Genomic DNA, 24,788 nt, shown 5'->3' with positions numbered 1-24,788 from the left:
TCATAACGCCTCAGCACCAAATCAGAACCATTCTCATAATCCTTGTTCCATGTTCCTATGTTCGATTGCACCGTATTCCTATAATCAATTGCACTGATTTAGCCAAACGCTTGTTCGAAGAGCCAGATCTTCACCTTCCTCTGGAACGTCAACAGTGAAGGGGCCTGTCTGATGTCTACAGGTAGGGCATTCCACAGCCGAGGGGCCACCACCGAGAAGGCCCTGTCTCTCGTCCCCGCCAACCGCGCCTGCGATGCAGGCGGGACCGAGAGCAGGGCCTCCCCAGACGATCTTAATGTCCTAGTCGGTTCATAGGTGGAGATGTGTTCGGAGAGGTAAGTAGGGCCAGAACCGTTTAGGGCTTTATAGGCTAAAGCCAGCACTTTGAATTGTGCCTGGTAGCCAGTGGAGCTGGCGCAACAGAGGAGTGGTATGCTCCCTGAGTGCCGCTCCTGTTAGCAACCTGGCTGCCGAGCGCTGGACCATTTGAAGCTTCTGAGCAGTCTTCAAGGGCAACCCCACGTAGAGAGCGTTGCAGTAGTCTAGACGGGATATAACCAGAGCGTGGACCACCGTGGCCAAGTCAGACTTCCCAAGGTACAGGCGCAGCTGGCGCACAAGTTTCTTCACAAGAGGCACAAATCTTGATTGGTTATATTAGTAAAGTTTCATGAGTAACTTTAGGTACAGACTTTAAGAGATTTCTTTGAGTAGATATATCTTTCTTCAACAAGCGTTCTTTTACTACAAATAAGCCACCTGACTTATTTAACTATATTGGCTCACAGCCAAACCCTGATTCTTAATATTAAAGAACCAGTCTTCCCTATAGTTCTCTAACTATAGGATTCCTGATGGTTTTCCACACAGCACAGGATCAACTACCTCTCCTGTAACTCTTTGGTCACAGACTGCCCCTTTCACTGCGCCGTGAAGTGACAGTTGGCTCCGCCCCTGTTGCTATGGCAACTTCTTGTCAAGCCAAACCAACCACTATCTCTAACAAAATATAATCCTACATACTTACCGTTTATTAACTACTGTTTAAACATCACATAACCATAAGAATAAAAGTTACACATCGTCACAGATGTTCTTTAGAGTTTAAGGATGTCTTCCTGGAAACTCCTAAGGCTGTAGGAAGGAATCCCTGGAGTTCTTAGGAGACTCTTAAAGCTGTGGGAATGCTTCCCTGGCGTTCTTTCCCTGGAGCTCTTAAAGGTTGAAGCCTTTGTACAGGGGAAGTAAACACATCCTATACATTGGCTAACCTTGCTGTGACTGACTGGAAAAGGCTCCCCTCCAAAGCCTAGAAAGGGGGTGGAACCAGGGAACCCAACGATAATTGACAGGTGGCTTGCCCTATGAATGCAGCCAAAAGGAGCCCCCTATCTGCAGAGTCCCTGAAACTTAGAACTATAAACAAACACTCAGTGCAAAGCACAAAATTGGAACTCCTGGAACAGCTGTTCCAGAACATGCAGTGTGCATTCCGGCCCAAGCTACCTATCCGACCGCATCTCTGCCTATGAACCCACCAGGACTTTGAGATCTTCCGGGGAGACCCTGCTCTCGATCCCGCCTGCTTCTCAAGCTCGGCTGGCGGGGACGAGAGATAGGGCCTTCTCGGTGGTGGCTCCTCGGCTGTGGAACGCCCTTCCTACGGACATTAGACTAGCATCATCTCTAATGGTATTCAGCAAAAAGGTGAAGACCTGGATGTTTGTGCAGGCTTTTGAGTAATTTAGTGCAATCTGGTAATGGAACATAGGAATGGAACAGTGGACGACGAACCCGGACTACGCTTGGATGATGAGAAGATTGGGTACGGTTGTTTTTTGTCATAATTGTGCATTGTAATTGCTTATTGGTAATTTATGGATAATGTGTTAAGTCAATTGTTATATGTTGTATGGAACCACTGCTGTTTCTACTGTTTTTACTGTTTGTGAACCGCTGTGAGTGGCCTTCGGGCTTGAGATACAGCGGTATAGAAGCAAAGTCAATAAATAATAAATAAATAATTCATATTTTTTTTCAAATTATAATCTGGCCCTCCAACGGTTTGAGTGGCTGTGTCCTGGCCCTCTGTTTAAAAGGTTTAAGGACCCCTGCTCTGGACTTTTGAGCTGTGCTTGGTCCTCACAATGGACAGCAGATGGCAGCACCTTCCCTGCAGCCAAGAAAGCCTGGCAGCCCTCCCGAAGGAAGGAGGGAAGCCCGGAGTGGGAGGGATGAAAGGAGGGGACCCCAAAGGCCATCCAGCCCCGCCCCCTTTTGTCGGCAGGCTCCTCCCCTTTTGTAAGCCCCGTGGCCACGCCCACTTTGCGTCATATAGGCGCCGTCGTCACCCAGGCCCCGCCCCCTGCGTCGTCGCCATTTCTGCGAGGAAGTAAACAAGGAAGGAAGGAGAAGAAGGAGGAGGTGAGGTGTTCGGACTGAGTCTCTGTCTCTTTTCCTGCCTCCTTCACTGTTTTCCATCCGGGACTCATTTCGGGAGGGAGGGAGGAAAGAGGGAGGGAGACCTTTCTTTCCAAACTCATCCCCGGCCTCCTCTTTCCTGAGGGATTCCCTCCTTGGAGGCCAGGCCGAGACAGAGAGGGAGAGGATTTATTTTTTCTCCCCACACCCAAGGCCACACTCCCAAGGTGCCCTCCCTACCTGCTTCCCACACCCATGCTGCCCTCCCTATCATAGAATCATAGGATCCAAGAGTTGGAAGAGACCTCATGGGCCATCCAGTCCAACCCCATTCTGCCAAGAAGCAGGAATATTGCATTCAAATCACCCCTGACAGATGGCCACCCAGCCTCTGTTTAAAAGCCTCCAAAGAAGGAGCTTCCACCACACTCCCCCTGGGGCAGAGAGTTCCACTGCTGAACGGCTCTCACAGTCAGGAAGTTCTTCCTAATGTTCAGATGGAATCTCCTCTCTTGTAGTTTGAAGCCATTGTTCCATTGCGTCCTAGTCTCCAGGGAAGCAGAAAACAAGCTTGCTCCCTCCTCCTCCCTGTGGCTTCCCCTCACATATTTATACATGGCTATCATATCCCCTCTCAGCCTTCTCTTCTTCAGGCTAAACATGCTCAGCTCCTTAAGCCGCTCCTCATAGGGCTTGTTCTCCATCCCCATGCCCAACGCGGCCTCTCTGCCCACTCCCCACACCCAAGGCGGACTCCGTGCCCACTCCCCACAACCACCCTCCCTGCCCAGACCCCTGCTCATTAACCCCCCCCCCACACACACACACACACACAAACACAAGCTGCATTCCCAAGCTGCCCTTCCTGCCCACTCGCCACACCCAAGCCCTCACTTGCAACCCGCCTTGAGGCACAAGGGGAGGTGGGTTAGAAACACAGTTATTATTATATGTCTATTTTATGGAATGCTCCGGTTTTGAGCACCTGGCATCTTCAGAGGTCAGGCGAGTGGGGTGTGCAGGTCAGGCGAGTGGGATGTGAAGCTGGGAGACGCCTGCTCGGACCCCTGGCCTTTGACCTGTGGGGTCCCGCAAGGCTCTATCTTGTCGCCCATGCTCTTTAACATCTACATGAAACCGCTGGGAGAGGTCATCCGGAGTTTTGGAGTTGGGTGCCATCTTTATGCGGATGACACACAACTCTACTACTCCTTTCCACCTAATTCCAAGGAGGCTCCTCGGGTGCTGGACGAGTGCCTGGCCGCTGTGTCGATCTGGATGAGGAAGAACAGGCTGAAGATCAATCCCGACAAGACAGAGGTCCTCCTGGTCAATCGTAAACCGGATCGGGGTATAGGGTGGCAACCTGTGTTGGACGGGGTTACACTCCCCCTGAAGCCACAGGTCCGCAGTTTGGGTGTCCTCCTGGACTCTTCGCTTACACTTGAGGCTCAGGTGTCGGCGGTATCCGGGAGGGCCTTTGCACAACTGAGACTTGTGCGCCAGCTGCGACCGTACCTCGTGAAGGCGGATCTGGCCGGGGTGGTCCACGCCTTGGTCACCTCTAGAATGGATTACTGCAATGCGCTCTACGTGGGGCTGCCCTTGAAGACGGCTCGGAAACTACAATTGGTCCAGCGGGCAGCAGCCAGGATGCTAACTGGAGCTCATTATCAAGAGAGGTCAACCCTCTTGTTTAGGGAGCTCCACTGGCTGCCATTTATTTTCCGAGCCCAATTCAAGGTGCAGGTGCTCACCTACAAAGCCCTGAACGGTTTGGGACCACCCTACCTGCGTGACCGCATTTCCATCTACGAACCCACACGCTCGCTCCGGTCATCTGGGGAGGCCCTGCTCGTGATCCCACCTACGTTGCAAGCGCGCTTGGTGGGGACGCGGGACAGGGCCTTCTCTGTGGCGGCCCCCCGACTTTGGAATGCCCTTCCAAAAGAGCTTCGTCAGGCCCCTACTCTGGCAGTTTTCAGAAGGAACCTAAAAACTTGGCTGTTCCGATGTGCATTCGCAGATTAGGAATCCCCATCCCAAGTCCTAGATGCACTTTAGCACAACTAATGTTACTGCACACCGCACTTAATCCTACGTTCCTCCTGCCATCTCAGCACTTTTAACTCTGTACCCCATTGCGCTGGCCGAACCAGTTTTAATAGTGTCTTGATGTATTGTCATTGTGGTTATTCTGCTTAATTGTTTTGATTTGCTTTGTTTATTGCTGTGTTATGTTTGCTATGGTATTGTGTTTTGAGGCTTCGGCCCGTGTAAGCCGCATCGAGTCCTTTGGGAGATGCTAGCGGGGTACAAATAAAGTTAATAATAATAATAATAATAATAATAATAATAATAATAATAATATCTGTGGGGGGATGTCCAGGGTCAGAGGAAAGAACCCTTGTTTGTGCCAAGCAGTTGTGAACGTTGCAACCTTGGGGCCCACTCCCCACACCCAAGCCCCATTCCCAAGCTGCCCTCCCTGCCCACTCCCCACCCCCAAACCACCCTCCTTGTACCCAAGCTGCCCTCCTGCTCATTCCCCACACACACGCTGCATTCCCAAGCTACCCTTCCTGCCCACTCCCCACACCAAAAGCACCCTCCCTGTACCCATGCTGCCCTCGCTGCTCATTCCCCCCACACACGCTGGAATCCCAACCTGCCCTTCCGGCCCACTCCCCACACCCAGTTAGTTCACCAGGCACCCTCCCTGCCCACCCAAGCCCCCTCCCTTCCTTTCCCACTCCCCACCCTCCAGCTGACCTCACTTATCATACCCAAGCCAGACTCCTTGCCCACTCCCAAGGGGCATTCCGTGCCCACTCCCCACACCCAGGCCCCATTCCCAAGCTTCTCAGCCGGCCCACACCTAAGCCACCCTCACTGCCCAAGCCCCATACCCGTCACATTCCCAAGCTGATTTCTCTGCCCACTCCTCACACCTAAGGTGCCCTCCCTGCCCACTCCCTACACCAAAACCGCCCTCCCTGCACCCAAGCTGCCCCCCTCCCTACCTGCAAGGGGCCTTCCCTGTCCACTCCCCACGCCCAAGCTGCCTTCCCTGCCCACACCCAAGCCACCCTCCCTCCCCATGCCCAAGGCAGCCTCCCTGCCCACTCCCCACACCCATGCCAGATTCCCAAGCTGCTCTCTGCCCACTACCCACACCCAAACTGGACTCCCTGCCCACTCCCCACAACCAAACCACCCCTCCCTGCCCACACCCAAGCTGCCTTCCCTGCCCTGACCCATGGGCCCCTCCCTGCTCATTCCCCACACACAAGCTGCATTCCCAAGCTGTCCTTCCTGCCCCCTCCCCGCACCTAAGGTGCCCTCCCTGCCCACTCCACATACCCAAGCTGCCCTCTCTTCCCACACTCGTTGCTCTCCCTGCCCACTCCCCACACCAAAACAACCCTCCCTGTACCCAAGCTGCAATCCCAAGCTGCCCCCCTCCCTGCCCACTCCCCACACCCAAGCTGCACTCCCAAGCTGCCTTCCCAAGCTGCCTTCCCTTCCCTCACCCAAGCCGCCCTCCCTCCCCATGCCCAAGGCAGCCTCCCTGCCCACTCCCCACATCCATGCCAGATTCCCAAGCTTCTCTCTGCCCACTATCCACACCCAAGCTGGACTCCCTGCCCACTCCCCACAACCAAACCACCCTCTCTTCCCACACCCAAGGTGCCCTCCCTGTCCTGACCCATGGGCCCCTCCCTGCTCATTCCCCGCACACAAGCTGCATTCCCAAGCTGTCCTTCCTGCCCACTCCCCACACCCAAGATACCCTTTCTGCCCACTTCGACACACCCAAGGCCCCACCCTTCCCACTCCTCATACCCAAACCACACTTCTTGCCTACTCCCCACACCCAGCCCCTTCCCCATGGCCACCCCATCTTTCTGTTCATAGAATTCTTTGTCCCACTGTCTGTAGCCTGTCGTGGGGTAATGCTGAAACAGGGCTGTGATGTTTTCCGGGAAATTCCGGTTAATGAGGACAGTGGTGTCTGCTGGGGGGTCCTTGGTGAATAGAGATGCCACATCCAAGCTGGTCCTTTTGTCATTGGTGTTGAGTTTGAGATAACTGATTCTTTTTTCTATGAAGTGGGCTGAGTCCTTAGTGTCGTGTGTAGTGAGCCCAATACAGTTTTGTAGTTGTGCGGCCAGAAATTTTGCCAAAATGTATCTGTGAGTCTGACTGGAGTGGGGTTCTCATGGATTTTTGGAAGTCCAAAAGCCTAGAAGGGAGGGCTTCCAATCTGTGTAGATATTTGTCTCCTTGCAAGGGTCTTGCTCTGCTGTAACTACTCTGCTGTTAAGATTAATTGAGGAGTTCTTGATCAGAGTTTTTGCTTTTCCTGCAGGTTTTGTTGGTTGGGCCTTGACGATGCCAGCCACAGATGCAGGTAAAATGGTAGGAGAGAATGCTGCTGGAACATGGCCATAAAGCTGGGTTGTTGTAGGTTTTTCAGGCCGTATGGCCATGTTCTAGAAGCATTCTCTCCTGACGTTTTGCCTGCATCTGTGTCAGGCATCCTCAGAGGTTGGACATAAAGCCTTTGACAATATATTGGGCTATTGTATCCGTATTGTTGGTTTTTCTATTTTTGCATTTGTTCTCATTACTTGCCTTTCAATTTGCTGGATTCAACTTTGAAAAAATCATAAGGATTAATTAGTCAATCAAAATAAAGCTAAGGTGCCACTCTCTCAGCCTCCCAGGTGGAGAACTTTGGCTTTTGGATACCTGACCTGCCTTCCTTATTTCCTTCCTGCCTTCCACCCTTTTACTTCCTTCTCTCTCCCTCACTTCTCCTTTCTTTCCCTTCTTTACCTCCTTCCTTCCTTCCCCTCTTTCCTTCTCCTCATACACACGTCACGTTTCTTTCCCAGTCACATCACCTGGCAACAGCCTCTGTGTCACAAATGAACAAACATGTATACATATTTTAATTTTTATATCTGTAAATATATGCTAGTTTTTTGCCCCGTGTACAAAGAAACCTACAACCTTCTTTCCACCAACTGCCACTGCAAGAAGCCAACTGTTAAATTATCTTAGAAAAGGGTGGCTGGCCCTAGTAGGCAACTGCCCAAAAAGGCTCCTTTCCCCCATTGCTATGGGAGTTCTGGCCTGCAGCATTTGGGGCAAAGGGACAAAGCCAGATCCTCCCGGTTTCCTATTGACTTATGAGATTTGTAAGGTTTGTCTTAGGCTAGAAGCGACCTGGGACTCCTTGGTGGCCTCCCATCCAAGTCCGAACCAGGGCTGGCCCTGCTTAGACAGAATCGGTTTCAGTAACTGAAGCCAAGTAGCCAGAAGATATTATTTGTTATTGTTCTTGCGGTTATTAGTAGTAGTAGTAGTAGTGCGAAAAAAGTAGTGACGATGCCATTATTATTGTTATCATTATTGTCGGTACTGTGTGTTGTCGAAGGCTTTCATGGCCAGAATCACTGGGTTGTTGACCTCACTACCTCTGAGGATGCTGGCCATAGATGCAGGCGAAACGTCAGGAGAGAATGCCTCTAGAACAGTGGTTCTCAACCGTTCTAATACCGTGACCCCTAAATACAGTTTCTCACATTGTGGTGACCCCCCCCCCAACATAAAATTATTTTCGTTGCTACTTCATAACTGTAATTTTGCTACTGTTATGCATCGTTATGTAAATATCTGATATGCAGGATGTATTTTCATCATTACAAATTGAACATAATTAAAGCATAGAGATTAATCACCAAAACAGTATGTTTGGGGGAGTATGGACAATGGATGATGGGCTTTGCAGTACCTTCAAGCCCTAAACGGTTCTGGCCCAATCTATCTATCTGAATGCATCTCTCCCTACAAACCCCCCAGGAACCTAAGATCGTCTGGGGAGGCCCTGCTCTCGATCCCGCCTGCTTCACAGGCATGTCTGGCGGGGACGAGAGACAGGGCCTTCTCTGTGGTGGCTCCCCGGCTGTGGAACTCCCTCCCCAGGGATATTAGATCAGCCCCCTCCCTCCTAACTTTCCAAAAAAGAGTAAAAACTTGGCTCTTTGAGCAAGCATTCGGAACCCCGGAGTAAACAGACAAACTAGAGTTAGAAATTGACCCAGGAACGGCCAAGACAATGTAAATGGATGAAGATTTGAACAGAGAACATAGTTTCTTTTTAAATTGTTATTATGCACTGTTGTTTATGTTTAATTGCACTGAATGTTTTTGCTTTCTCAATGTATGTATTTGGTTTCAGCATCGAATTGTGCCGACTGTCTATACCGCCCTGAGTCGCCTTCGGGCTGAAATGGACGGGATAGAAATAATGTAAATAAATAAATAAACAAATTCAACAGATTCAGCTCTGACTTCCACAGATCACTGAGACCCCCCACGAAAATAGACCTTGACATTTGGAAGTTGTAGTTGCTGGGATTTATAGTTCACTTACAGTCAAAGAGCACTCTGAACTCCACTAACAATGGAATTGAACCAAACTTAGCACACAAAACACCCATGACCAACAGAAAATACCAGAAGGGTTTTATTTCACCTGCAGTCACTCCAGGAGACTATTATTATACATTATTATTATAAGACTCAGACAGTTGGAAGGGAACCCCAAAGGTCATCTAATCCAGCCCCTTCTTTCTGCTAGGCAGGAAGATAGAATTGCTATTTTATTATTATTTATTATTATTATTATTATTATTATGGCTCAAACAGTTGGAAGTGTCCCCCAAAAGCCATCTAGTCCAGACCCTTTCTTTCTGCCAGGCAGGAAGATAGACCCAAAGGTCATCTAGTCCAGCCCCTACTTTATGCCAGGCAGGAAAATAAGAGTTGCTATTTTATTATTATTATTATTATTATTATTATTATTATTATTATTATTATTATTCTCAGTTGAAAGGGACCCCAAAGGTCATCTAGTCCAGCTCCTACTTTATGCCAGGCAGGAAAATAAGAGTTACTATATTATTATTATTATAATAATTATTATTAATCTTAGTTGGAAGGGACCCCAAAGATCATCTAGTCCCCCCTTCCTTTATGCCAGGCAGGAAAATAAGAGTTGCTATTTTATTATTATTATTATTATTCTCAGTTGAAAGGGACCCCAAAGGTCATCTTGTCCAGCCCCTACTTTATGCCAGGCAGGAAAATAAGAGTTACTATTTTATTATTATACATTATTATTATTCTCATTTGGAAGGGACCCCAAAGGTCATCTAGTCCAGCCCCTCCTTTATGCCAGGCAGGAAAATAAGAGTTACTATTTTATTATTATGCATTATTATTATTATTATTATTATTATTAGACTCAGTTGGAAGGTACCCCCAAAGGTCATCTAGTCCAGACCCTCCTTTATGCCAGGCAGGAAAATAAGAGTTACTATTTTATTATTATGCATTATTATTATTATTATTATTATTATTAGACTCAGTTGGAAGGTACCCCCAAAGGTCATCTAGTCCAGTCCCCTCCTTTATGCCAGGCAGGAATATAGAATTAGTGTATTATTATTATTATTATTATTATTATTATTATTATTATGTAGTATTATAAGACTCATACAATTGAAGGAGAACCCCAAAGGTCATGTAGTCCAGCCCCTTCTTTCTGCCACACAGGAAGATAGAATTACTGCAGGAGCACTAATAATAATAATAATAGTCAATGGAAGGGCATTGGCCTTGAGTTTTGGAGTTGTAGTTTACCTACATCCAGAGGGCACTGTGAACTCAAACAATGATGGATCTTTATTAAATTTGGCACAAAAACCTGATACGCTGAAATTGGAATGCTGGTGTGCTCGAGAGGCACATGGAGGCAGAGGGATGAGATTCCTGCATCCCTGGCCCCTTGGCCCTGCTTGCTACCGTTCTCTCCTCTGTTTAATTTGTTTCTGTGTTAACTGTTTTTAAGTACCTTGTTGATGCCGCATTGAATTTTTGCCTTGATTGTTCGCCTTGTTTTTGCTTGTTGTAAACCGCTATGAGTCGCTTTAGGGCTGAGAATGGCGGTATACAAATGAAGTAAATAAATCTATATATATAAATCTGTTAGGTTGGTTCAACGGGACAGCAAAACTCCACAACCCCCCAACAAAACCTAACCAAAATTCCCATGCCCATAACACAACCCACAAGGTACAAACATATCTACTCAAAATGAAAAACAACACAACAACACAATCACAAAACGGCAAAACAACAAAACTCAAAAAACCCCAACGAAACTTAACCAAAATTCCCATGCCCATAACACAACCCACAAGGTACAAACATATCTACTCAAAATGAAAAACAACACAACAACACACTCACAAAACGGCAAAACAACAAAACTCAAAAACCCCCAACGAAACTTAGCCACACACGCCGCACACACACATGCAACCCCATGCTCCATCACTCCCCCCGCCGCCGCACACACACACGCAACCCCACGCTCCATCACTCTCCCCGCTGCCACACACACACGCAACCCCACGCTCCATCGCTCCCCCCGCCGCCGCACACACACACGCAACCCCATGCTCCATCACTCCCCCCACCACTGCACACACACACGCAACCCCACTCCCCTGCCGCCGCACACACACGCAACCCCACGCTCCATCATTCCCCCCGCCGCCGCACACACACACGCAACCCCACGCTCCATCACTCCCCCCGCCGCCGCACACACACACGCAACCCCACGCTCCATCACTCCCCCGTCGCTGAACGCACACACGCAACCCCACTCCCCCCCACCGCCGCACACACACGCAACCCCACGCTCCATCACTCCCCCCGCCGCCACAGACACACACGCAACCCCACGCTCCATCACTCCCCCCGCCGCCACAGACACACACGCAACCCCACGCTCCATCACTCCCCCCCGCCGCCGCACACACACACGTAACCCCATGCTCCATCACTCCCCCCGCTGCTGCACACACACACACACAACCCCACGCTCCATCACTCCCCCGACCGCCGCACACACATACACAACCCCACGCTCCATCACTCCCCCACCGCCGCACACACACACGCAACCCCACGCTCCATCACTCCCCTGCCCCAATCTTACCTCCTTTTACATCATGCCACCTCCAAACCCCGCCCCGCCCCTTCCCGCCCTGTCAAAATCCAGGAAAGACAGGAAGGAAGGAAAAAAGGAAGAAAGAGAAAGGAAGGTAAAGAAAAAGGGGAAGGAAGGAAAGTTAGAGAAAGAAGGAAGAAGAAAAGGAAAGATGGAAGGAAAGGAAAGAGACACAGCAGAAGAGAAAGAAAAAGGGGGAAGGAAGGAAAGAGGTAGAGAAGGAAGAAATGAGAGACAGAGGGATGGAAAGAAAAAGGGGGAAGGAAGGAAGGAGAGAAGGAAAGAAAAAAGGGAATGAAGGAAGGAAAGAGGGAGTGAAGGAAGGGGGAAGATGTAGAGAAAGAGGGAAGGAAAGAAGGAAAGAGAGAAGGAAGAGACCAGAAGAGAAAGAAAAAGGGGGAAGGAAGGAAAGAGATAGAGAAGGAAGAGGAGAAGGAAAGATGGGAGGGAAGGAAGGAGGGAAAGAAGGAGAGAAAGAGGGAAGGTTGGCCACAGCAACACGTGGTGGGTAAAGGTTGTTATTTCTATTATTATTATGCTATTTTTCCTATTAGACCCTTTTAGGGGGAATGGGAGAGGTGTCAGGTCCCAGAGGCAATGCATTGCATTATTGTTATTGTTATGATGGTGGTGAAATAAAAGGAAATAAAAAGTGAAAGAAGGAAGCAAACAGGGAGGGAAGAAAGGCAAAGGAAGAAAGGGGGAGGGAATGAAGGAAAGAGAGAAGGATGAAACCAAGTAGTGAAAGAAGGAAAGAAAGAAAGAGGTAGAGAAGGAAGAAAGGAGAGAAAGGGGGAGGAAAAGGGGGAAGGAATAGGTAGGTACCTCTCTTTCATAATAGTCCAGATATCTACCTCAACTTTAATAAGTTTTACTATAGGCCACAGCAACGCGTGGCAGGGCACAGCTAGTAATAAATAAATAAGGGCAAGGATGAGGGTTGGAGCTGGATCTGAATGGAGGGAGGGAGCGGCCAAGTGAGAGGAAAACAAGGAAGGAAGGAGGGAGGGAGGGAAGGGAGAGAAGGGAAAGATGGGAAAGGTGAAAGAAGGGAAGGGATTAAGGCGGAAGGAAGGAAGGAAAAGATGGGAAAAAAGAAGGAAAGAGAGAGAGAGAGAAGGGGGGGGGAGAAAGAGTGAGGAAGAAAGCACCTGGGGCTGCAGGGCTGGAAGGCAGCGGGAGGCGCATCTGTCTCTCTTAACTACGCTCCTCGTCTTCGGCTGCTCTCCTCTTGCTGCCCCTTGGCACTGCTGCTGTCCTGGCAGCTGCTGGTGGTTTCCCATCCAGGGGTAAGCAAGAGGAGCGTGGCCAAAGACTAGGAGCGTGGCAAAGAGATGGATGCGCCTCCCGCTGCCTGCCAGCCCTGCATCCCCAGGTGCCTTCCTTCCTTCTCTTGCTTTCCTTCCTCGCTCTTTTTTCCCCTTCTCTCTCTTTCTTTTTTTCCTTCTTTTTTTCCTCCCCTTTCCTTCTCCCTTCTCTCTCTTTCTTTCCATCCTTGTCTCTTTCTTTCCTTCCTTTCCCTCCCTTTCCTTCCTTTCTTCTTCCTCGCCTGGGCAAGCTCCAGTGCAAACCAGGCGAGGAGCTTCCTGCGAGGCTAGGCCACATGGTGCTGCCTCCCTCGCCTGATTTTTGCTGCTTGCCAGACCCAGCAGATGCCTCGACCCAAGTGAGGGAGGCACCACCGCGTAGCCTGGCCTTGCGGGAAGCTCCTCGACTGGATTGTGCCACTTGCCAGGCCCGATGGGCGGCGCGAGCCAGGGAGGGGCTTCCCGCAAGGCCAAGCCACGCGGTGCTGCCTCCCTCACCTGGCTTTTGCCACTTGCCACACCAAGCGGGCAGCGCGACCCAAGCCAGGCGAGGGGCAAGCGGCAAAAATCAGGCGAGGGAGGCAGCACCGCGTGGCCTAGCCTCACAGGAAGCTTCTCGCCTGGTTTGCGCTGCTTGCTGGGCCTGATGGGCAGCGTGAGCCAGGGGAAGGGCTTCCCGCGAAGCCAGGCTGCACGGTGGTGCTTCCCTCACCTGGCTTTTGCCGTTTGCCAGGCGAGGGAGAAGGAAGGAAGGAAAGGGAAGGAAAGAAAGAGACAAGGATGGAAAGCTCCAACTAGTCCAACGCTCGGCAGCCATGATTTTAACAGGAGCGGAGCGCAGGGAGCATACAACCCCTCTGTTGCGCCAACTCCACTGGCTACCGATCTGCTACCGGGCTGAATTCAAAGTGCTGGCATTGGCCTTTAAAGCCCTAAACGGTTCCGGCCCAAGCTACCTATCTGACCGCATCTCTGCCTATGAACCCACCAGGACTTTGAGATCTTCCGGGGAGACCCTGCTCTCGATCCCGCCTGCTTCTCAAGCTCGGCTGGCGGGGACGAGAGACAGGGCCTTCTCGGTGGTTGCTTCCTCGGCTTTGGAACGCCCTTCCTACGGACATTAGACTAGCACCATCTCTAATGGTATTCCGCAAAAAGGTGAAGACCTGGATGTTTGTGCAGGCGTTTGAGTAATTTAGTGCAATCTGGTAATGGAACATAGGAATGGAACAATGGACGACGAACCTGGACTACGCTTGGATGATGAGAAGATTGGGTACGGTTGTTTTTTGTAATAATTGTGCATTGTAATTGCTTATTGGTAATTTATGGATAATGTGTTAAGTCAATTGTTATATGTTGGATGGAACCACTGCTGTTTCTACTGTTTTTACTGTTTGTGAACCGCTGTGAGTCGCCTTCGGGCTTGAGATACAGCGGTATAGAAGCAAAGTAAATAAATAAATAAATAAGAGAGAGAAGGAAAGGGGAGGGGAAAAAAAAGAAGGCACCACCACATGGCGTGGTCTCACGGGAAATCCCTTGTCTGGCTTGCGCTGCCCGTAGGGCCTGGCAAGCAGCAAAAACCGGCGAAAGCCAGGCGAGCGAGGCAGCACTGCACAGCCTGGTGGAGGGGGTGAGGCCAATGGACATGTTATGAACCTAAAGAGGTTCCTGTTCTTTTGTGCAGAGTGTAAAAAGAATAGTAAGGTAGTTTAGATCAATGAGACACTTTGGAGACCAAATTTGGTTTTGCCACTATTCATGTAACATTTATTGAAATACAATCATATCAGAATCACATCAAGGAGAGCTCTCTTGCACACACACATTCATTCATACTCACACAGGCCTCTTCTGGTGAAGGTGATCAGTCTTTTCCGAAGAGGTGTGGATGCTCCGTTGCTGCAGTTCAGGAAGCGTGCAGATTGTCAGGGGTCCCCTACATTTATAGGCCAAAATCCATTTTTCTTCATCTCAACAGTCAAGTTGTCCCGTTCTCTTTCAAGTCCTCCAAAATCTTTGTTCTCTCCAACGTTCAGGACATTCGGACTCCAGGCCTCATGATTTATAGGGTACCTCCTGTATGCATCGTGCACTCCTTACATGCTCGTCCGCACATCTTATTGTCCATTGTCATCCAGTTATGCCTTGCTGCGTCCTCGCTTCAGCTGCCAAAGCCGTCCCACATAATGCTTTGTGAGAACTCCATGTTGTTTTCTCCAGGCCTGTTTCTTCTGCTCTTCTACATGCATACAGACATTCATTCTTTACAGACATGGCACCGCAACCCCTCCAAAATGGCCTGGCAACCCCTCTGGGGGTCGCAACCCCCAGGTTGAGAACCGCTGCTCTAGAACATGGCCATATAGCCCAAAAGAACCTACAACAACCCATTGTCAGTACTGTTAATATCATCTATTAATGTTATTGCTGTTTTGGTCTCACTGCTGCTATTATTATAAATAATAAATTATTCATCATGTCACTATGTTAGATACTAGGAATTTATGGATGACAGACCCAGAAGCTGAGAGAAGATGAGATTCCGATGAGGTTTTCCAACAAGGCTTTATTTCAAGTTGATCAACATGAGATGAATAGCCTTTGACCACCCTGGTCAAAGAACAAACGACTATTCACCCTTTTGTGGCACACTTAACAATGTTTTTATATCAAACTTGTGAAAACAACACGTAAGCAACTTCTGATTGGTTGCTATGTTTCTATCATCACAGCATGAGCTGCGACTTATCAATCTGTAAGTTGATTATCCAAGGCAGAAATAATTTGTGGGAGTAAGGGAGTATATCTGCTGTGTCTGACTGAGCAGGGAACACAGACAATTAATTTTTCCCTATCAGCTGCAGCTGTTGGCAAGCAAAAGCTCTCTCAATAGACAGGGATTCTGGGACTTGTAATAATTGGAAATTTCTTTTTCTTAATCATGTCCCTATAACTATGGCCCCTTCTGCATTGGCATATAAAATCCAATTATCTGCTTTGGAATGGATTCTATGGCAGGGGTCTGAGATTGGCCAGTTATTCCTCCATTGCCTTTCTACCTTCTTTCTGCCGCGTTTCCCATCCTGCCTCACCCCCTCCATTCTCCCCAGTTGAGAACAGGCTCCATGGCTTAATAGCTGGCCTTTTGTGCCTCTGCTTTTCCGTTTGTTGCCTTTCTGTTCATCTGGCAAGATGTTATTTTCTTCAAGATAATCTTGAATTCTGTCAGCTATGATGCCAGTCAATAGTTTAAATGTAGTGGGCAGACATTGGCCTGTAGTTTCCTGGTTCTTCTCCTTTTGCTGGATCCTTTTGTATCGGATAGGTTCTCCCAGTTGTCAACCATTCACTGATACTTCCTTTTTGCAGCATCTCATTGAATTGTTGGGCCATTTTTCCATGTAGGCTATTCAGATATTTTAGCTAAAATCCATGCAGTTGATCACTACCTGGCGATCTCCAGTTCTTGACTTTTTGCACTTGTTTGCTGATCATTTCAGTTGTTATTTCCATCTGTTCCATTTTGTTCTGTGAGAATTTTTCTTCAAACCCCTTTATCCACCCAGCGTTTTTGTTGTAGTTCTTATTATTTTCTCAGAGTTCTTTCCAAAACTTAGTTGTTGTTGTTGTTATTATTATTATTAACTTTATTTGTACCCCGCTAGCATCTCCCGAAGGACTCGATGCGGCTTACAACGGCCAAGGCCTCAAAACACAACATAACAATACACAACCTAAAGCAAATTATAAACAGTTAAAGCAATATTAAACAACAAGCAATAAACAATACACCAAGACACAATAAAACTGGGCTGGGCCAGAGTAATGGGTACAGATTAAAAGTGCTGATGTGACAGGTGATATGTAAGGATTATAGGGTAAGTGCAGTGTGCCAGCAATCTTAATTTCTAATAAAGTGCTTCTGGGACTTGTTGGAGTTTTCCTATTCTGGAAAGGCACATCGGAACAGCCAGGTCTTCAATTTTTTTCTGAAGACTGCCAACGTAGAGGCCTGTCTAAGATCTTTGGGGAGGGTGTTCCAGAGTTGGGGGGCCACCACAGAAAAGGCCCTGTCTTGCATCCCCACCAAACGTGCCTGCGATGCAGGCAAAATCACGAGCAGGGCCTCCGGATGAACGGAGAGGCCTTGCTCGTGAACTGAATTGTTGCAGTTTGCTCAGGCTTTATGACTACTGTGTCTGTTGTTTGGTTCAGACTCTGGTAGAACCGTTGTGGTCTGATAGAAACAGTTGATTTTGTCTGTACTGGATGATTCTGGCGTCCCATCTTTCCATTTTTCTGGCTGTTGCTGTAATTTGTTCTTTCACTATTTCCAAAGCTTCTTCAATTTTTCTGGTGTTCAGCCAGTACTTTCTGATCAGATACGACTTGATTTTGTCATTCTTCAGTTTCTTCTCCTTCATATTTTTCAGGTTACTTGCATCTGATCGTAGTTTTTTGATTTTCAACTCCAACCTGACCTTCCGTTTTGGTTTTCCAGTCGATTTTCACGGAGGCTGGTTTGTTTGTTCAGTGGCTGTTATTTGGACAGTAGAAAGTAATGTATTCACATCCTTCACGAGAGGCGCCAGGTGTCTCTTAGGCCCTGTTTTGAAAGTTGGGAGTCGCTTTCTTACTGCATTCGAAACAGCATGGGCCATGATTTTATCCTTGAGCTCTTGTTGTCTTGCTGTCAATGATCCTGGTAGTTCAACAAGTGCTTCAAGTGCTGGTTCTTCAAATTCTTGCAAAAGCTGCACATTTTCTTCTGGTTCAGTCTGTTCCAGAGTTCCAAGTGTTGCCGGACTCTCTGCTACTCTCTGTGCTGTGACCTGATGGTCATTTGCTTTGCAGATTTTCTGAATTTCTTCGAGTTCACTGAACACTTTGTTTCTGATTATGAATCTTGGTTGATCAGCCAGTCGGGCTTCAGTTATCTGTGAGTCAGGATATTCTTGTTTCCACAACTAATGCATCCTTTTTTGGTAGCCACGCATTTGAGGTTCTGGTTTGTAATAGCATTTCATAACTGTGCGGTTTTCTGGCATTGTATATTTCTGCTGCTTCTGTGATCGTTCATTTGTATTTTGATTCTGTAGCTCACTTGTCAATTGATGTCCAGAATCAGCAGCTTCCATCACGGTCACAGTTAAGCCCCCCACCATGACAAGGTGGCACCCATTGGGGGGAATTATTATTATTATTATTATTATTATTATTATTATACCCTGCTTTATCTTGCCAAATGGAGGTAAATATTAGGAGTCCCCCTTTCTTCCTTCTGTCATTCATTCTTTTCGTTCTCCATCCTTTCCTTTCATTTTTTTTCTTTCTGGATTCATTCCCTTCTTGTTTAAGAATCAGTGATTGCCTTTGTTGGCATCTGTGTGTGTCCTTGAGACCCTGATGTCTGCATTTCTTGGTATTCCCATTTTTAACATGACCCATTAAGGGAAAAGGGGAAAATCTTGCAGGTAAAGAAGGTTTCTGTCTTTCATCACTGATCTTTTGCTTCTTTCTTCACCAGGGAAGTGAGGATTCTAGGGAGCCAACTCTTGGGTGCAGTAAGGAAACCATTAATATAGGAAGAAGGAAGGAATCATTTCAAGGTGATGATCTTGCCGATTCTTGACTTCACTTACAGATAAGACAGGAAAAAAGTAGTGCCAAGTATCTGTACTGCAATTCAACACACATATCACTGTTGACATGGAGGAGAAAGCATTTAAATGCCTGGAGTGTGGAAAGAGTTTTACTCAGAGGCATCATCTGCATCAAAATGGAGAGGAGCCCTATAAGTGTCTGCAATGCGGACAGAGCTTCACTCATAGTTCAAGTCTACGTTCACGTCAAATGACACAAACTGGGGAGAAACCCTATGCATGCTTGGTGTGTGCAAAAAGCTTCAGTGAGAATGGAAAGCTAAGTGTGCATCAAAGGACTCACACTGGAGAGAAACCCTATAAATGCCTGGAGTGTGGAAAGGGCTTCAGTGAGAATGGAACTCTACGTGTGCATCAAAGGACTCACACGGGGGAGAAACCCTATGCATGCCTGGAGTGTGGAAAAAGCTTCAGTGAGAAGGGAAGTCTACATGTGCATCAAAGGACTCACACTGGAGAGAAACCCTATGCATGCCTGGAGTGTGGAAAAAGCTTCAGTGAGAATGGAAGTCTACGTGTGCATCAAAGGACTCACACTGGAGAGAAACCCTATGCATGCCTGGAGTGTGGAAAAAATTTCAGTGAGAATGGAAGTCTACGTTCGCATCAAAGGACACACACTGGGGAGAAACCCTATATATGCCTGGAATGTGGACAGAGCTTCAGTAAGAATGGAAATCTGCGTTCGCATCGAAGGACTCACACTGGGGAGAAACCCTATATATGCCTGGAATGTGGACAGAGCTTCAGTCAGAGTGGACATCTACGCACACATCAAAGGACTCACACTGGGGAGAAACCCTATATATGCCTGGAATGTGGACAGAGCTTCAATCAGAGTAATCATCTACGCACACATCAAAGGACTCACACTGGGGAGAAACCCTATGCATGCCTGGAGTGTGGAAAAAGCTTCAGTGTAAATGGAAATCTACGTTCGCATCGAAGGACTCACACTGGGGAGAAACCCTATACATGCCTGGAATGTGGACAGAGCTTCAGTCAGAGTGGACATCTACGCACACATCAAAGGACTCACACTGGGGAGAAACCCTATGCATGCCTGGAGTGTGGACAGAGTTTCAGTGAGAATGGAAGTCTACGTGTGCATCAAAGGACTCACACTGGGGAAAAACCCTATACATGCTTGGAGTGTGGAAAAATCTTCACTAAGAGTGGAGATCTACGTTCGCATCGAAGGACTCACACTGGGGAGAAACCCTATAAATGCCTGGAGTGTGGGCACAGCTTCAGTCAGAGTGGACATCTACGCACACATCAAAGGACTCACACTGGGGAGAAACCCTATGCATGCCTGGAGTGTGGAAAGAGCTTCAGTGAGAATGGAAAGCTACGTGTGCATCAAAGGATTCACACTGGGGAGAAACCCTATGCATGCCCGGAGTGTGGAATGAGCTTCACTCATAATTCAGGTCTACGTGTGCATCAAAGGAAACACACTGGGGAGAAACCCTATAAATGCCCGGAGTGTGGAAAGAGCTTCACTCATAATTCAGGTCTACGTGTGCATAAAAGGAAACACACTGGGGAGAAACCCTATAAATGCCTGGAATGTGGACAGAGCTTCACTCAGAGTGGAAGTCTTCGTTTGCATCAAAAGATTCACATTGGCGAGAAAGCTTGTACATGCCTGGAGTGAGGAAAGGGTTTAACTGAAAGTGGACTTCTACATTCACATCCAATTACTCTCACTGGGGAGAAACCCTATAAATGTCTGGAGTGTGGACAAAGCTTCACTCGTAATTCAAGTCTGTGTTTGCATCAAAGGATCCACGCTAGGGAGAAACTCTAGAAATGCATGGAGTGTGGAAAGAGGTTCACTCATAATTCAACTCTACTTTTGTATCGAAGGACTCCCAACTGGGAAAAACGCTATAAATGCCTGGTGTGTGGACAGTGCTTTACTCATACGTTTACATCAAAGGACTCTTACTGGGGAGAAACCCTATGCATGCCTGGAGAGTGGACAGAGCTTCACTCACGGTGGAAATCTACGTTCACATCAAAGGACTCCATTGGGGAGAAACCCTATGCGCTATGCATGCTTGGAGTTTGGACAGAGCTTCACTCATAATTCAGGTGTACTTGTGCATTAAAGGACTCACACTGGGGAGAAATCCTATAAATGCCTGGAGTGTGGACAGAGCATCACTGATAATTCAAGCTGAAAACAACCCCTTATATGGTTTTTAGTATAAGTATAAAATAATTATATAGAAATACTTGTTTAATATACTCTCTACTGTATAAACAATTCTTGTGTCGTTTCCTCTAAAGCGGATCCAGATTTTATTTGATTGTATCAACAGATTTTATTTTCTCAATTAATTCAGGTCATTATTGTGCAAATAACAAAAGTTGTAGCCGAACCTACACTTGAACACACCAGCATTCCCCTTCTGTAGTTATTACACCTCTCTAAAGGTTTTTGAACAGAGGCTGCAGAGCCTTCCATGGGTGCTTTGTGCCTTTCTGTCTGGTTGAAGGGGGGCTGGATTGAATACTGTTTGGGGGTCCCGTACAATCCCAGTGAAGTAGAGACTGTCTTTAATTTGTTGTACTGTAATTTTGGGCCTGGCCTCACGTTAGCCGCCCCGAGTCCCGTTTGGGGAGATGGTGGGGGGTACAAATAAAGTTTATTACTGTTGTATTGTCGAATAATAATAATAATAATACTTTATTTATACCCCGCTACCATCTCCCCAAGGGACTCAGTGCGGCTTACATGAGGCCGAGCCCACAATACATCAATACAAGCAATAACAACCACGATAAAAAGCAATTAAAACAAAACTCATCCATAAATAGCATAAACATTGAACAATAGCACAACGCACATTTAAAATCTATGTCTGAGCCAAATGTAATTAAAGTTTAAAAATAATGCTGGGCATGAACAAGATAGAGGAGATGGGGCATTGGTGGAAATGTAGAAGCAGTCCTAAATCAGTGTAAAGTGCTTTTAGAGGACATAAGGCTTTCATGGCAAGAATCACTGGGTTGTTGTAGGTTTTTCAGGCTATGTGTCCATGTTCTAGAAGCATTCCCTCCTGATGTTTCGCCTGCATCTATGGCAAGCATCCTCAGAGGTTGTGAGGTTGTTATTATTAAGAACTGTAGAGAAAGAGTCTACCTGACTCCAAGATACTGTATATTAGATTTGGAAGGGACCTCAAAGGGCAAGCCTGCCCAGGAGATAGCAATCCGGCCTCTGTTTCAAAGCCCTCTAGAGAAGAGATCCCACGAGGCTCCAAGAAGGTCTATATGAGGTTTGGAAGGGACCTCAAAGGTCATCTAGTCTGGCCCCTTCTGCCAAGCAGAAAGACACACAATCCAAGCCTGCCCAGGAGATAGCAATCCGGCCTCTGTTTCACAACCCTCTAGAGAAGAGATCCCACCAGGCTCCAAGAAGGTCTATATGAGGTTTGGAAGGGACCTCAAAGGTCATGTAGTCTGCCCCCTTCTGCCAAGCAGAAAGACACACAATCCAAGCCTGCCCAGGAGATAGCAATCCGGCCTCTGTTTCACAACCCTCTAGAGAAGAGATCCCACCAGGCTCCAATACGGTCTATATGAGGTTTGGAAGGGACCTCAAAGGTCATCTAGTCTGGCCCCTTCTGCCAAGCAGAAAGACACACAATCCAAGCCTGCCCAGGAGATAGCAATCCGGCCTCTGTTTCACGGCCCTCTAGAGAAGAGATCCCACCAGGCTCCAAGAAGGTCTATATGAGGTTTGGAAGGGACCTCAAAGGTCATCTAGTCTGCCCCCTTCTGCCAAGCAGAAAGACACACAATCCAAGCCTGCCCAAGAGATAGCAATCCGGCCTCTGTATCACAACCCTCTAGAGAAGAGATCCCACCAGGCTCCAAAAAGGTCTATATGAGGAAGGGGCCTCAAAGCTCATCTAGTCTGACCCCTTCTGCCAAGCAGAAAGACACACAATCCAAGCCTGCCCAGGAGATAGCAATCCGGCCTCTGTTTCACAACCCTCTAGAGAAGAGATCCCACCAGGCTCCAAGAAGGTCTCTATGAGGAAGGGGCCTCAAAGCTCATCTAGTCTGACCCCTTCTGCTAGGCTGCAAGACACACAATCCAAGTTGTCATGAATGACTTTTCAATAACTTTGAAGCATAGGTTCTTTTGATTGCAATTTCCAGTGTGAGAGGGTATATCAGATTACAGAAAAAACATTTAGACAAAGAATGACATTGGACATAAAATTCTATGCAACTACATTGGATTTACAATTTCATTGGTTAAACAAACAAACAAAGAGGAATTGCATTTTCACTCAACATTCACACACATGTACACATTCATCCACATGCATCCAAATTATTGCCATATCCTTTTCTCCCTCTATGATGGCACACCGGGAAGGTTTGATGAGAAAACTATATGTGTCCGGCTATTTTCCCAGTGACCATCGGTATGCCCTGTATTTACTTTAATTCCCCCAAAATAAAACTCTAGACACAAGACTAAATTTAACCAATTAGGTTTACTGAACAATCAAGGTGAATCAAAACAAGGTATAAAGGTGCAGTTTGATTCTTGATGGTATAGAATTAGAATAATAAAGAACAGGTATAAGGTATAACTCTGAGGTAAATCTAAATAACAGGAGGCTATGAGATATAATAGCACCTCAACACCTTCGCAGAAGCATACACAAAGCTTGGCCTGTCACTGAACATCGAGAAAACCAAAGTGCTGTTCCAGCAGTCACCAGCCGTCCCCTCCCCAATGCCAGAGATACAGCTTAATAGCATTAGAAAATGTAGCATTAGAAAATGTCGACCATTTCCGCTACCTTGGCAGCCACCTCTCCACCAAAGTCAACATCGACGCCGAAATACAACACCGCCTGAGCTCTGCAAGTGCAGCATTTTCCCGAATGAAGCAGAGAGTGTTTGAGGACCGGGACATCCGTAGGGAGACCAAGGTGCTTGTCTATAAAGCTATTGTCCTCCCAACCCTGCTCTATGCCTGTGAGACGTGGACTGTCTACAGACGTCACATGCAGCTCCTGGAACGATTCCATCAGCGCTGCCTCCGGAAAATCCTGCAAATCTCCTGGGAAGACAAGCGGACAAACGTCAGCGTGCTGGAAGAAGCAAAAACCACCAGCATTGAAGCGATGGTCCTCCAACATCAACTCCGCTGGACAGGCCACGTTGTCCGGATGCCTGACCACCGTCTCCCAAAGCAGTTGCTCTACTCCGAACTTAAGAACGGAAAACGGAATGTTGGTGGACAGGAAAAGAGATTTAAAGATGGGCTCAAAGCCAACCTTAAAAACTCTGGCATAGACACTGAGAACTGGGAAGCCCTGGCCCTTGAGCGCCCCAGCTGGAGGTCAGCTGTGACCAGCAGTGCTGCAGAATTCGAGGAGGCAAGAGTGGAGGGTGAAAGAGAGAAACATGCCAGGAGGAAGGCGTGTCAAACCAACCCCGACCGAGACCGCCTTCCACCTGGAAACCAATGCCCTCACTGCGGAAGAAGATGCAGAGCAAGAATAGGGCTCCACAGCCACCTACGGACCCACAAGGAAACCCATGATGGAAGACCATCTTACTCGTCCAACGAGGGATCGCCTAATAATAATAATAAATAATAATATGAGATATAATGGTGGTATGTGCTCTGGGGTAACAACAACTATAATTTCTATGAGGTAAGCACTCTCTATAAACTCTGGGGCATGTACTATCTATTCGTTATAACATCTACTATAATCTATAGACTTTAAGGCATGTAAAACTATAGACTATGGCATGTACATGTACTATGTAATCTATAAGGCAAATACAACTATTCTCTTTGTTCTCTGAGGCATGTATTTCTGTGTTCTATGTGGCATGTATGTACTAAGGATTGCCTGTTCAGACTGCTAAGCCAGACCAGACACTTTCTGGCTAACTACTACAAGCTTCTAACAAGTTCTACAAGTTAAACATGAGCCAACAATGTGATGTGGCAGCAAAAAAAGCCAATGGGATTATGGCCTGCATCAATAGTAGACTAGTGTCTAGATCTAGGGAAGTCATGCTCCCCATGCTCTATTACGCCTTGGTTAGACCACTTTACCTGGAATATTGTGTCCAATTCTTGGCACCACAACTGAAGAGATATTGACAAGCTGGAATGTGTCCAGAGGAGGGCGACTCAAATGATCCAGGGTCTGGAGAACAAGCCCTATGAGGAGCAGCTTAAGGAGCTGAGCATGTTTAGCCTGAAGAAGAGAAGGCTGAGAGGAGATATGATAGCCATGT

The 24,788-nt window shown here is 47.5% G+C and overlaps 1 pseudogene; it reads left to right on the top strand.

Moving 5' to 3' along the window:
* LOC137095456 (zinc finger protein 850-like) overlaps positions 1–20,248 on the top strand; it is a 34,960-nt pseudogene extending 14,712 nt beyond the window's left edge.
* The last annotated feature ends 4,540 nt before the right edge of the window (positions 20,249–24,788 follow it).

This window comes from Anolis sagrei, chromosome 1 (assembly GCF_037176765.1).
Source record: "Anolis sagrei isolate rAnoSag1 chromosome 1, rAnoSag1.mat, whole genome shotgun sequence".
Classification (NCBI taxonomy): domain Eukaryota; kingdom Metazoa; phylum Chordata; class Lepidosauria; order Squamata; family Dactyloidae; genus Anolis; species Anolis sagrei.
This window is presented reverse-complemented; position numbering and strand designations above follow the sequence as displayed.